The sequence below is a fragment of the Emydura macquarii genome, unplaced genomic scaffold, assembly GCF_026122565.2.
Source record: "Emydura macquarii macquarii isolate MOO-44397 ecotype Brisbane River unplaced genomic scaffold, CSIRO-AGI_Emac_v2 contig_75, whole genome shotgun sequence".
NCBI lineage: Eukaryota > Metazoa > Chordata > Testudines > Chelidae > Emydura > Emydura macquarii.
This window is the reverse complement of record NW_027130212.1, coordinates 2,830,349-2,846,323: the sequence shown is the minus strand read 5'-3', so window position 1 is coordinate 2,846,323 and position 15,975 is coordinate 2,830,349.

Below are 15,975 nucleotides of genomic sequence, written 5' to 3'. Positions count from 1 at the left end.
GCGTCCCCACTAGTCATGTTTGGGTCAACAATCAAAGCAGTGCACCGTGGGTAGCTAACCCACAGTGCAACTAGCCACAGAGGCTTTTGGGAAGGTTGTCGTCCTCTCGTGATGCAACGTACTACCCCCCTTCTTGCCCCAGACCAAAACAAACAGACAATCTCCTTTTTGCGACATTTTTTCAAACCCTTCAGTCTCTGCCACACGTACACCATCACCTCAGAGGAATGGAGCCTGTTCAGCTCTGCACTATTATTGTGAGAATCACAAACACCTCACGACTTATTCTGCAGTATTTTCAGGGGCAAGACAGGAGCCGTGGTGCTGAAAATTGCTATGTTACAGAGCTGCCTTGCTACAAGCCATAGAGCAAAACAAATCCCGTTTGCTGCAGGCTGTCACACACCATCTGCAGTCAGTGAAACGCCACTTCTGGTCCGGGAAACAAGCAGTGATGCAGAACTTTCAAATGCGAAATGCCACTTCCTTTGAACTTTGCAGAGAGCTCTCCCCAGCCCTAAAACGCATAAATACTCACTTGAGACCAACTCTGATAGTGGAGAAGAGAGTGGCAATTGCTCTGTGGAAGCTAGGAATGCCAGACTGCTACCAGTCAGTTGGGAATCAATTTGGAGACAGTAAATCCATGCGGGAGCACCTCTGATTCAAGTGTGTCAGGCCATTAATAGACTTCTGCTAAGAATAGTGACTTTGGGAAATGTGGAGGACGCAGTGGAAGGCTTTTCCACAACGGGGTTCCCAAACTGTAGCAGGGCGATAGGTGGCATGCACATCCCTATCTTAACCACCTTGCGACAGAGTATATAAACCGAAAGGGATACTTCTCAATGCAGGCCCTTGTGGATCACAGTGGACGCTTCATTGATATCATTGTGGGATGGTCTGGAAAGGTACATGACACGTGCATCTTTAGGAACTCAGGTCTGTTCAAAAAGTTGCAGGCAGGTACTTTCTTCCCTGACCAAAAAAAAAATATTGGCGATGTTGAAATGCCAATAGTGATCCTGGGTGATACTTCCTACCCCTTGCTCCTCTAGCTAATGAAGCCCTACTACATTGGGCACCTGAACATCAAGAAGAAGCATTTTAATAATAGGTTCAGCAAGTGCAGAATGGTGGTGGAATGTGCATTTGGACATTTAAAAGCACACTGGCGAAGACTGCTCTTTAGGTTTGACCTCAGTGAAAATAAATCACAATATTTACTTCTGCCTGCTGTTTGCTCCACAATGTCTGTGAAACAAAGGTGGAGAAGTTCCCATTGGGTTGGGTTGTGGAGGCAGATAGGCTGGCCACGAATTTTGAGCATTCAGATTCCAGTGGTACGCTGAGAGCCAATCACGGAGCATTGCACCTCAAGAAAGCATTGAAAACTGCTTTTGCAGTGAGACACAACAGTAATGTGTGTTGTTTATCTGTGCTGTTCTTTCACTTTGCAACCCCTACCCATCCCCCTCCGAGTCCATTCCCACCTCCCCCCCTCACACCATTCCAGTCCCCACCTCCTTCACCCTTCATTTATTCCCTTTTTATCAATAAACAAACAGTAATGAATTGTAAAGCAGTACTATATTTATTTGTGATCCTTCACAGAAGGGTGAAATGGAAGAAAATGGAATTTTCCACATGAATTTTGTGGGGCCAGGTAAACAAAGGCCATTTTGACTGTGCACACAAAAGAATCACACATGTCCACTGCATAAAGGGGCCATTGACTCTTTTTGCTTGAGTGCAGTACGTACTGCACCCTGATCAACCTCCTCCTAGACCACTTTGGGATGGGGCCTAGGAAAGAATGCATTAGCTCAGAGTTTTGCAGGGGCTGCAGAGGGAGTCTGTCTTACTGCTGAGCTTCCTGAAGCTCAACCAGATACCTCAACATGTCTGACTGATTGATTGATATTTCCATTGGGTAGTTGTCCAAAAATGAAAACCATACCCTTTTAGAGACATTGACAGATTCACCGCTTACACGCCAAAGCACAGGCTTGTGGTGGTAGAAAGTCTAGCAGGGAAAATCTGAGGCATTGCAAAGAAGCTCAGCTTCAATTGCACTCGGATGTGAGGAACATGCTGTAGGAGATAGGTATATGTCCAAAAGTAGGTAATAATGCAAGACACAAAGGGGGCATGGGAAGGGTCACTGGGGGATATGTTAATTCAGTGCCTTTCCTCTGTAGCCTTTACTGTGGCATTTTTGTGGGGCCCTGTTGTAAGTGCAATCTTCTACCCTACCTGCCCCCCAAAAGAAAGTAACAGAAACACCACACTTTTCTTGCAGAAAAATCCCCTCTGGAGCACAGTGGGCCTCCATGATGTAGGGATGTATAGTTTTCACCACCCTGTACAATGCCACAGGAATCTAGCCCTTCATCTGCAAGAAATGGATCTGCAGACAGAGAGGAAGTTTTAATATTTTTTCAGCTGTATTCTAGTGTAGGTCACCTGAGTAAATCTGGCAACATGACAAACAGAAAAGCTGGCAATATGTGAAAAATCTTATTATAACCTGGCAGGGGTATGAACACCTCATTTATACCCCTGCAAAGTGGCATGAAATACAGACATTTATACTTGATTATGCTACTTCCTCCCTTTGCACAGGAATCTTTGCAAGGTAGTAGATAATAAGGCCCACCAATGTTTGCACAATAAGTTCACTATAGCAGGTCATTAGACTGACTGAAATGTGTATCTTCTTAATCACAGAATGCAGTATGTTCTTCATTGTGCTGGCTCCTTAATTACATTAGAGCAAATGATCTTAGAAGGTACACTATCAGGTATGCTATCAATACCCTGCTAACATACAAATAGGATCAAGAAGTTATTTCCATATAATTTTCAAATGTTTTTTCCTCTGTATGATGCACAAAAATTATTATCTCTCATTCTCCATTCCCACTTATTGTTGGTGCCTCTACGTCCTTTCATGAAGACAAAAATCCATCAGCACAGAAAGGTCACATAGTTATTAGAAACACTAGGGTACATAGGAGGTGCCAGGAATCTGGTAAGTGAGCTCAAAGGCCCTCTGTGTTCTGCCTCACAGCTACCAGGATAGGTATTAGTAGGAGAGTGGCTATGCAAATGGGATATAATTAGTATGGCAATGACTATATCTTAGAGAAGCTGCTGAGCATACCCCATGTGAATCACATGATTCCAGAAGCCTGACCCAAATGCCTATGCAACTGAAAGCACTACACCTTCACTCCTAATAAACCTGATTCCTGAGTATGGAAACTACTCCAAGTTCTCTGGTCCCTAAGTCAATTATTCAATTAATCACTCATCACAGACCAGCACCATGTGTAGTTAGAAAGCAACATTTGGATAGAATTTCCTCCAGTGATCATATAAATGTGTGATTTGAAATGACACCTTCAAAGTATAACTATGTACAAACAGTGCAAGGCAACAAAAGCTGAATTCTGAAAATCTCTCTCTCATGCACATCCTCCTTCCCACCACATGCTCAGTGAAAAAGAAAAAAAAAAGGCATAGCTAGAAATGAAAATAATCACCACAGAGTAAGGAATAAAAACAAACTCAGGATCAATAAACAATATGCAAAACTAAATAAACCAACCAACCAAAATCAAATCTCCTGCTAGAGATGACACTTTTAGCTCACTTCATTTCATTACAACTATAAACAGGGAGAAAAATTACACACCCGAAGAGAGAGAGAGAGAGAGATTAAAAGGAATACATATTAAAGCATGCAACCAAACATACATCAAAGAAGAAAATTGCAATACATTGCGGAGCATCTGAAAACTTGTACAACTGAAAAAGTTGGGGGTGCGGGGAAGCAATTCTTCAAATCACAGATGCCAATTTTACCTTTCAAAAAACGAAATTAGATTTCCTAGTGGAAACAGCATATAAAACATCCAAAGACCTCAATAAAAGAAGCTAACATATACAAAATATTTTGAAAGATGTTTAATATATCTTTAAATTGTTAATAAAATGTACCACTTTTGTAGTGTGTGTTTTATTTAAAGCCTGTGTGTGCCAGCCAGTCTTGCTAGGTACTAGTTTACTTTGTGAATAATCCTATTTTGTTCAATGGGACCACTCACAGAGGATGTCAGGGTTTCCTAAAGTGGAGTGTGTGCCCTAGATTAAAAAAAAGTTTTTTCTAGGTATTATGGTTGTGAAGAAAAACTTGGATATGTGACCCAAGTATATAACTAATTAAATGAAGGGTAAGTATTTTGTGAAGATCACTTAGATACATTAGGAACATAATTATGGTTAATGTCTGTGGTCTCTTCAGTCCAGGAACCTGTATTAAACAAAAGTTCCAGAGGGGTAGCCATGTTAGTCTGTATACAGCAAAAACAATAGGACTCTGGTAGCACCTTAAAGACTAACAAATTTCTGCAGGCATAAGCTTTCATGGGCTGCAACCCACTTCGTCAGATGCAAGTAACTAAAGGTTTGGCTGGCAGCGTGGTATGTTGGGTAAGATCCAAACTTATATTGATCTGATACTGTGGCTGACCTTTTGGGTAAAGAGCATAGAGTTTTAAATAACTGATCTCTTAACTGGACCTAGTGGCCAGCTGGGAGCCAGAGACTGAAATGCACTAAAGGGGGATGTGTATATTTTTATTTTGGCTTCTTGATAATCAGTGTGGGGAATCAGAAGCACAGTTTGTGGCTGGTTGGGAAGTCTGACTTCAGTGTCACCCACTAATGCTGGGAGAATCTGTTCTCCTTTTACAGTCTGCCCTGACTTTGGCATTTTCAGGTGGCTATCCTAGGCATGGATGGGTCACAGTGGCATCTGACTAAGTGGGTTGCAGCCCACGAAAGCTTATGCCTGCAGAAATGTATTAGTCTTTAAAGTGCTATAGGACTCTCGTTTTTACTGTATTAAGAAAGGGAATCTTCTCTTACTCCCTAGTAGGGATGTAAAAGCCTAAACATTTAAACGTTTTAAACAACTGATTACTATTTAAGCTGGGAGGGAACGGCACTTGGGCTCGACTCCCCATGAGCAAGAGCAGCTGGGCAGCTCTTGCTCACAGGGAGACACAGAGTCCAGCGCAGGTTGGGGAGCTGCAGCGGGCTCAACTCCCCACAAGCAAAAGCTGCCCAGCTTCTCTTGCTCGCTGGCAGGCTTGGAGCCCAGCTCAGCTCTCCCTCACATGAGGGGCTGGGGTTAGCCATAGCGGGGCTCGGATCCCTGCAAGCAAGAGCTGCCCAGCTATGGCTCTGCACGCGCAGCTCTGGCTTGGCAGTGAGGAGCCGAGTCCAACACGACTCCCCCCGCATGCCTTTAAACGTTTAAACATTCTATTTTTAAAAAATTGAAATAGATTCTTTATTTAACTAATGTTTATATCCCTACTCCCTAGTAGTTAGAGACCAGCTTAAGCCTTGATGGAAGAGGTTTTATATTTCTTCTAAAATGTCAAGTATCTAGCAAAGTCATTGAGTAGGAGGTGAGAATGGGTGAGCAAAGCAATTTCCCATTCCCATTTCCCATTGCCTACAAATATTAAATTTGTTAGTCTTTAAAATGCTACAGAACTCTCGTTGTTTTTGCTGTATACAGACTAACACGGCTACCGCTCTGGAACTATTCTATTCAATGATTGTCATTAGACCTCAAGTACCCAGCTTTCATCCACCTCTCCCATTGTTCTCTTTGCACTTGTATATGTATATGATGATCCTATGTTTCTCATTTCTACCTCTGCTGACGAAGTGAGCTGAGCCTCACGAAAGCTTATGCCTGCTAAAACTAAATGTGTTAGTCTCTAAAGTGCCACAGAACTCTTGCTGTTTATACCTGACAAAGAGCATTATGTGGCTCCAAGGCTTGTCTCTCTCATCAACAGAAGTTGGTGCAATAAAAAATATTACCTCACCCTCTGTCTCTCTAACATCCTGGGACTGATATGGATAAAACTACACTATGTACAGGGAATATAGAACACACTCCAGGGAAATAAGAAAAAAGATAAGCAACAATAAATCCTACAGAACGATAGGCAGTAAGTGGCAGACTGATGGCCATAAAAATACTTGCATTCGATAATATTCTATATACTGCATGCTCCCCGCACAATCATGGAGAAAGTGTCAGTGGAAAATCTGGAGAGAGATTTATATACACTGATGTTGGAGGATATGCCACAAGTAGGAAATCATTTTCATATGCTAGGGCTGTCAAAGTTTCAACTGGATGGAATTTCTGGATGGAAATTCAAGTGACAATGACTGAAATATATCAGTTACACACTTCTGCATCTAGTCCACGTGACAATCGGAAAGTATCTTGACAGACTGAAGGAAATAGAAATATGTCTAAAATAACGACAACTGCCACAAACAAGTCTGCTGTGTATTTTTCTGTTTGGAAATGTTGTGCCCACTTCTACTAGGCTTATGTAATAGTCCCACTTACTGGCCAAGTGAAGTGAGGCCTTCCATTCAACTAAATGATTTTTCTGTTTCTCTATTATTCAGGCTAAAAGGAGGAAATTGTTTGTGTGTGCCTCCCCACACCCAAGAGTAGCTTCAACCACCTTTGTAATTGTCTATAGACCAAAAAAACAGTTGATGACAGCCCTTAACTGCTTATTGAAGCCAGAGGCACTGAAGAAGACGAACCCTGTGATGCTTGAGTAGAACAGCTGACTAGACTAAGCCAGCTCTAACTGGTGCTGTGGAAAGGGATTGGGTCTTCCCTTCCAGTATTATATTCTCAAGCAAAAAGACTACTGTGGAGGCTCCAGGCAAGAAGCTTCTCATTATTTATATGTTAATATGTTTGTAAACTCAGGTACAGTTTTTTATTAGAAATTCTCAATAGAACTCATTTACTGTAATGCTCAGATGAGAACACATGGTTGGCCTACAAATAAAAAACTGTCATGTAGCAAAAGCTTTTCCTCCCATGTGCCAAGGCCAGGAGACTGCCTCCAACATCAGCAGTTACTCTGGAGAACTCTGCATGGAAGTTATATTTAAAAAAGCAAAACAGACAAAGTAAAGGGTTGAAATGAAAAATAAAAACAAAAAAACAAAAAACATAACAATAACTCTCATCTTAGCTCTGCCCATCCTCCCAATGCAGTTTAAAATGTTAACACCCAAAATGACTTGTCTTCCATCCAAAAGGAAGAGGAAAAAGTGAGGGGGCGGGAGAAAAAGGGGATGCACACAAAGCCCCAGGAATGGAGTAGAGAACGGGGACCCTGGTAGAGAAGGAAGGGAGGGAGCAGAGCCACTGGAATGAAGGAAGAATGGTGTAGGGGGGAGGACATGGGGGACACAGAGCACACATAAGGGAGAAGGGTAGAATGATGGATATTGGAGGAAGGGAGAAATGAGGGGGAACAATCCCTGGCAGGGGTTTATGGGGGACCCTAATACATGGTGGAAGGGAGAGTCTGGGGAGAGTGACGGGGGACACAGAGTCCCTGGCATTGGGGAATGGGTGAAATAGGGGGAACACAGAACCCCTGGTTTTTGGGAGAAATGGGGGATCCTGGGATGGGGGTTGGCAGGGAGCCCCTAAAATAGAGGGGAATGGGAGGGTGGCATGCAAGGAGATTGTTTGGGGGGGGGGACAGAATGGAGGAACGCAAGGAGCTCCTGAAAGGCACAATTCACTCAGCCTACAGAAACAACAAAAAAGAGTTATCTTTCAACTAGATTGTCACATGAGTTAGGACTAATCATATGAGAAAGGGTTGTAGTATCCAGCTGTAGTTTGTAAAAATGAAAATGGAACACTGTGTTGCACTAACAACAACTATATTTTTTGAGTGGGGGAGAATTGTAACAGTGTGGATTGTGTACTGAAAAAGAGAGCATTAGACAGGTGAAAAGATTATTCCATGAATATATGTATTTTTATCTCAACACCAGACATGTTATTTCCCATTCAGTATGAGTCATTTGCACTATTTGTACTGGAAATATTGTCTGTTGGCTGCTTGCAGAAAAGAAAAAATGTTGTATTCCAATGACTGCATTTATTACCTACAATAAAAATGAAGGTAACAAAAATGTATTTGTTCTCTGTTTAGAAGTTTGTGTAAGCACACAGATTTTCTAATAATTATTTATATAGCATCAGTGATGGCTCTTTACTGATAAATAAAGTCTCTGCCCTAATAGTAATGCACTAAAGTTATTATAACAAATGTGTTTCAGTGTGGATGGGCAAAAAACAAAAGCAACTTCTCAACATGAAACAATTGTTTAGAACCAAATTCTGTCTTGGGGGGAGGGGGCGGGTGGAACAGCTGCAAAGGAAGCTGGACGCACACTTTTCAGTGCATACTTCTGCGCAGATCCTCAGCAGAGTTTACCCAATCATGCTACACTGGTTTTCACCAGCTACTACTCTGGCTCTTTATGCCTTAAAGTCTGTATGTAGATTTTTTTTAAAAAGCTCTCTCTTCATTAAACCAAAGCCTTATTTTGGAGCTACAGATCTCTGCTAAGGTGACACTCAGTCCTTCTGCAAGTGTTATAGAAATAATAAATAGTTACAATAGGTTCTATAAGCCTCTCTAGAAAAAGGATGCCAGTTATTGTATTTACAAAATAAGAATTCCTTGCTTGCTACTGTGCTACTACATAACACAACTATTAAAAAGGTTGAAGCACTGTCAAAATGTTAGCACCATTAAAAAAAGAAAAAAGCCTCTTGAGACAGCAAGACCTATTTATATAAATTCCCTGTGGTTGCTTGTGCTGCATAACTGCACCCTAGTGGCTAGGTTTTGGCAGATTAGCTGAGTTACAGGATAATCACTTAGTGAGTCTGAAAGCAAAGTGAAGCTTGCACAGATTACTGTAAACAATGAAATACAGTATGTTTTCCTTTAGATGTCCACTGTATGTATAACTCCATTAGCATTTACTGGGGTCAATTATCTGATTAAGAATCATTACAATGACAGAATTTGCCTAGTTAAGATACAGCTTGTTTCACCAACATATATATTGTATTTAAAAACACTCCCTGCTTTACAGCTTTGATTTGATTGTTCATGTTGATTACAAAACTAAAAAGCAACTATTATGATGTAACTCACTGGTCAGCGTATATTTCCAATCCAGCACTTAGACCGATCCAAAGAGGATGAAAGTCTGTTACAGCTCTTAACTTCTAAGTACAGCTTGAGTTAGAATCAAGCTAACTTCTGCTTTTATATCTGAAGGTCCTCAGTTCATTTTCCAGTAACAATCACGGTGGTGGCCATCACATAAAAAAGTATATGATCAACTGGGATTCAACTGCTGTATAACTCAGACATTCAGGAAGAGCTTCCTCTGTCCAAAAATGTGTAACTCACTGGTCATCTATACTATGTATCTTCTGCTGTATGCAGTCTCGGGAGGCGAGTGAATCCATAACAGGTCCTGGCTCTTTAGCTCAAACTGTAGAGATTCATAGACACTCATGCTTTCAGCACTGGAAGTCCCTAATATAATCCCTTGTGTGTTGGCCAAGATGGCTGCCATCACAATGGACTTTGATAATTTTTATTTCTGAAATATAGTGCCTTGCCACCACCTCCTAAGTTTGCTACTTTTTTTATTTATTGCAGGCGAGATATAGAAACGAGTCTATTACTTCCATAGCATGGTTCAGAACAAATTCCCTCAACATAGCTTTTAAAACTATATATTTAAAGTGATACATTTTTCCATACACAGATACCTTCACTTTGAATAATTTGTTTTAGATTAAAAAACAAAAAGAATGAATAAAAGTCTCGATGACAGCGAGAAAGAGAAAAAGAGTCTATCTGTTTCCTGGCCCTCTGTACTGGAGTTCAACAAACAAAGAGGCTACTGAATTTTGCCCACAGAAAGAGTGCAAGAAATCTAGTTTTGCAGCATAGCAAACAAAAAAGGCATCCAGGTTCACAACTACATACTTCACTCTCTCACTGCATTATAAATGCAGGATGAAACTGTTAATATCTAATTTTATCAGGAATTTTAGATTCCTCTCGCCCAACACACACACAAGTTTTGTTCGATAGTTTGCTTTACAGGCATTGCTGTTTATATTAACAGCCACTAGAAAACGGAGGCCAAATTTTTCAGCAGTGAGTGACTAAAGTTAGGAATCTAAACCTGTCATCAGGCATGAAATAGGTGACCTTAATTCCAGAGGTGCTGAGTTGCGTGTGCTCTACGTCTCTAGAAATCAAGCCACCTATTTAGTGATTAAATATGGATTTAGGTTTCTAAATGTAGTTATTTTAATAAAACTGAACATGAAATCTTTACCAGTTAGGGAAAAAAATCCCTCTGAGAGCCAGAGAGCAGGTTCAAACTTGTGAAGAATCACTCAAATGCCAATAAAATATTTCAGTTTTTTTTTTAAATAAAACACTTAGATTTCATCAGAATGATTCATGGTCATGTGTACAGCAGAAGGGCACAGATCTTGGCTACAAACCCCCATAACCTCTTATCCCAAAAAGCAGTAAGGCTGCACAAACTTTCATGCCTTCTCTACACTACAAAGATAAGTCAACCTATGTTAGGTCGCCTGACAGCCACCGTATTAATTACTGAGGTGACTGATCTCCATACTACTCTCCTTAGGTCAGTGGTTTGCATCCTCACCAGGAGCACTTCCCCTGACCTCAGAGGGTCAGTGTGGGAAGCTGAGATCCTGGTCTCTCAGCTCCGCTAGCAGCTCCCTGCTGGGGAACCATCTGCCCCAGGCTTCCGAGGCTTCTCTCCTCCCGTTCCTTGCCGGGACCGGATCCAGTCACACACAGCTTCTCACCCTGCTCCCAGCTGGTAGTGGGGTCCAGCCACCCTGGGCTTCTCTCAGCGAAGCCGTGAGATTCATAAGAATGATGGCCAACAGCTGATGTAAGGAAGACAGTGTCTACACTGACTCTGTGTCATCCTAACTACACCAACATAAGCCCTACACCTTTCACTGAGGTAGTTTTATTATGTCGGCATAGTAGGGGAGTTACAACGACGGGAGGAGCATTTCAGTGTGTATACCTCTACTTTTTTGTCAACAAAACTCTGTAGCGTAGACCAGTCCTTAGAAATGAAGTTCTAACACAGAAAGCTGAATGCAGGTGAAGACTTTGAGTAAATGAGTCTATCCGTCCCAGTGACTTCTCCACCTAATTCATGAGGCTGAAATAGCCTGGATTCCCCACCATGCCAGCCTTCAACTGGCAGCTGAATGCAGATAAAGTCTACCAGCTGGTTATAAGTGTTCTTTTAAGAGTTTAAAAGGTTCTTTTCTATTATAAAAGTAATTTGTAAAAATGACTCTTAAGAGACTCAAAACACAGATTAGAGGTCAGAATTAAAAGTCACAGTTCCCCTCCCTCACCTTAGTACTATTAAGTTCCAATCAAATGATCCAATTACAAAAATCTTCTGCCACATCTGCAGCTGGCAGAACTACATTAATTTACACCAGAAGAGGATGTGACAGAAAAATGTTGTAATTGGACCATGTGATTGGAACTTAACAGTACTAAGGCAGGGGAAGGTGAAATTATGCTGTCTTTAATTCTGCCCTCTACTCATAGTTCTGGACCCCTTCTGAAAATAGTGCTAAGGGAAACAAGCAGGAAGGGGAAGCTACATTTTTAATTCTGATCTCTACTCTTTTTAGTGAAACAGATGAAGTCAGGGTACCTACTCTGAGGATCTGGCTTCACAACACTAAAATCTCCAACATCAAAATTTCATTTTTATTAGACTCCCATTGGGGTAAGCATCCAGAAAAACAGTTTTCGCAAAACGGTAAACAGAAAACCTTTACTTGACTACTTCTAGAGTGGGAGTCAATAGCTAGCAGGTTTAAAACAGACAAAAGGAAATACTTCTTCCCACAGTCAACCTATGGAACTCATTTCAGAGGCTGTTGTAAAGGTCAAAACTATACCTGGGTTTGAAAAAAAATTAGGCAAGTTCTATTAGCCAGGATGGTCAAGGATGTAACCCCAAGCTCTCAGAGTCTCCATGCCTCTGACTTGCCAGACTTCAGGAATGGACGACAGAGGATGGATCACTTGATATTTGCCCTTTTCTGTTCATTCCCTCTGAAACATCTGGCATCGGCTACCATCAGAAGACAGGATACAGGACTAACCAAACCATTGGTCTAACCCAGTATGGCTGGTCTTACATAAGCCTGGGGACCACAAATAGGCTAACGCTGCACATAAGGCCCCAGAGTCAGGAGGCAACAACCAACAATGCTAATATTTTACACTTTTAAAGTGCCTTTTGATAAGGCTCTCAAAGTGCTTTACCACACAATTTTTCTCCCTCCCCCCAAGAGAAAGCCAGAGCATGTGGGGATCCTTTGGGGTTCCATCTACACATGGACTTTGCTACACACCCTTCCATTGATGATGGGATGTCTCCCAGTGAAGAAGCCAGAGAATCATGCTCCAGAACGCAATGACCTCAGGGAATCCTGCAAAGACTGTGCTCTATGGAGCCATGCTCCTCCATGCTGCCACCTGCCCCTCATCCTCATGTTGCTCCCACAATAACTAGTAAACAAAAATTGAAACAGGAGGGGGAGCACTCACTGCACAAGTCAAGGAGAAAGGGGATTTATGGGGGAGCACTGCTTACCGCAGAGAGCTAGAGGGAGCTCTTTCTCTACTTTTAGCAGAAGAGGGGGAGCTATGTTTTCTCCCATCCTTGTCCTCAGTTGCCAATCAGTATGGCTCCAGAACTATATGTTAAGCAGAGCTGGGCTGAAAAATGGGTGTGGGTGGAAAGAATGGAAGACACAAAGAAAAAAACATCACAGGATATTTTGAAGTTCTTCTCAATGTGTGTTTCAAAAAGGAATCCTGTTTTTTTATTCATTCAAAAACTTTGAAGAAAAAAGTTATTAAAAATATTTTATTCTGAATATTTTGTTTTTCCCTTTCACTGCCCACCTCACTTTCCCCTAGCCTCCCCACACTATTCTTTCCTTTTGCTACTGAAAAAGGGGCAGAGAGAAGGAGGGATTAGGAAAAAGAACCCAATAAAATCATACAGGCTTAATTCCTTGTTTTTCCTTAACACACACACAAACACACAGACACACACACACAAAGAGATAACACAACATTTGGAAAGAAACAAGACCTGTAAAAAGTTCTGATTTTGGGGAAAAGGGGGCATTTTTTTTTACTAAAAAAAAAATGTTCAAAAATTTCAGCTAGCTCTACTAATAAGGCCTCCCCAGACGTCAGTCACTCCTGAAATCCTCCAAAAAGGGGTGGAGATTAAGGAGTACTATTCATTATTTGTATAAACATACTGCCTGGGAGCTCCAAGCAAAGACCAGAAGTAGATAACATAGCATGGAGAGATTCTACTCAAAATTTGAGTAAAGCCTCAATGTATTAACTCCTTGTAGCGAGGCACAGCGGCCTTCCTCTGATGCAGTTGGGGAGGATGCACTCCCTGCTCCCAGCCAGGCCTGCCCTTTGTGCCGGAAGTGGAGGAGCGGGACAGGAAGTATAAGAGACAGGGCCTGTAGCTCATTTGGGGGAGAAACAGGGAAATAGTCAGATGCTGCTGCCTTGCTCCCAGCCCCTGGACCAGAAACCGAGCTGTAACAACTCCTGCCTCTGGAGGAATACCCCAAAAGCTGCTAGAACAGCCAGCTGCTGAGTATCCTGAGGAGCCTGAGGGCCAGGAGTGACAAAGCCATATGAACAGGTAGGGGTAGAAAGTATCCTAGGGAAACCAGACATTAGTCTAGTTGTGTTGCTGAAACTACAGTTGGTGTGTTTTGACAAGATCCCCACTGATTCTGTGGCTGGATTCCCAGCCACTGATAGGGCCCTACGCTGGGACCCCTACTCCCCTACTTCCAACCCCACTCCTGGACTGGCAGCCTACCCACCTTATGCCAGATGGCCTGCATGTGTTTGGTGTCTGCCCCAGCCAAAGATCTGTTTATTTTTTCTGCACTGGCTGAGGGTTGGAGCCCACAGACTTCTTGGTCCCGCCCAGGGGGCAGAGCCTGACTGTTTTTCTGTCTCCCTCAGCCAGAGGACTTGCTATGGACTGTTACTGGCACTAATCACCTGTTGAATGGCTGTCAGCCATTTGATGGCATAATGAGGCAGAATGGCCTCTCTCTGACATAACTAGAAGGAACCACTCCAACCACTACACTCCTGAGCAGATTTCCCATGGGTTGGGGGGGATGATGCTTATTGACCTAACCCATCCCAACCAGTCTCCTTCTCATGCATGTACCCTGAACTTTATTGGGTGATGTGGAGAAGGGTGGACAGTACTATGGTGATGCCAATACCCCTTCTATGCAGGCTGTAAAAGATCCCAACATGGAGGGTTCCCAGACAAATAATTATGTAAAGGGATCGCTTTAGTCACCATTGAAAAATGCACACTCCAGTAGGACAAGCTGTAACTCAGCAGCTGTTCACAGAAACAGAAGGTAGCAGTTTAGAGTAAGTCAAAAATACTTTATCCAGCTGAACTTGCACAGGGCATTTAGGGAGACAAAATGCAATAACAAATTACCCCAGTGGAAGTTGGCTAAGCTACCAAGGGCTAACTAATGTTTATACTCTTAGGAAAGAGCTCTGAGATCTTTAATAACAAGAAGTGGCATATTTTCCATGTCATCCAGCAGATGGCATCTCCAAATCCACAGTGCTCCTTAACACAAGTCTGGGGCAACGGTTCAGTGATGATTCAGAGAAGAGTGCCACCTACCGAATCATGACACCACTTTCCGCAGTACTCAGATGTTCCTTGGAGATTAGTACTAATAAGTCCCTTACCCTCACTGAAGAGAGCCTCTAAGGAGGACATGAGTACACACAATCAGCAGGTGCTTTAAACAAATAACCCTGTTGAGCATCCTTCCTGGACTCCACCTGGGTCCATTATACTAATATGACTCATGTATGGGAAGATGTGGGTTTATCTTCCACACAAGTAGTCAGTGTGAATATTTGACAAAGTCAGTTTGGCAGGGACAGAAAGAGAACATTCAAAAGACGTGAATAACATCCCTAGCCACTGAAATGATTGTATGGAACTCTGGTGGTTTTGGTACATTTTATTTTCCGTCATCCCCCTGGAGTGGTCTCATCCTTTACCTTTTTGCTCCTTATTGTGATTTCTCTTCTCTTATGCTTCTTTCCAAAATTCCCCAAGTCACCTTTTCTTCTAGGAGAAAAAAAGTGGCATTTGCATATAAATCAAAACCACTCAAATTGTTAGGTAATTTTCACCTAATTTAGGCAAAATTAATTTACTGAGACTAATGTATGCTTTTACAGCAGGACAACAGGCATTACATGGTTAACATTCAGCTCAAGATTAAATTAAGCAACCAAAAAAAAAAAAGAATTGTACTTCAAATACACCTTTCAATTCACGCTCTCTGCAGACAGGAAATTGTCATATTTTCCCTTCTTTAAAAATTAATGTCAATTTGATTGAAGCAAGAGACTGGTTATAGCTAGGTCCACAGATGCTTTCTAAACCATCCATTCTGTCATTGTCCCTAATTTCTGACCTGCATCACCTCTGTTCCCTTCATAGGCCTCTCATGAGCAGAGAATGTTTTATGAATCAAATTACTTTTCCCAAGGAGAGCTTATTTGTGAGAGACCAACCTGCTCAGGAAGCAAACTGCTTTCTGTTACCTTGCCTACAGGAGGATATTCCATTTATCAATAGGCACAGCTGAGATCAACTGAAGTTGTATACAGCATTGAATTCATTGTCTGTTTGCAATCTATAGGAAGTGTGACATCCATATCTTCAGCTTTTTATGTACCACAGATGAGTAGCTTGTCCCCTGTACTTTTTACAGTTGTCTGACTAGCTATCTATATAATGTCAAGGAATAAACAATGACTAATTCCTTAAAAAAAGCTGGCTCCAGCTGAACTGCTACGGGGACATTCATAGTAG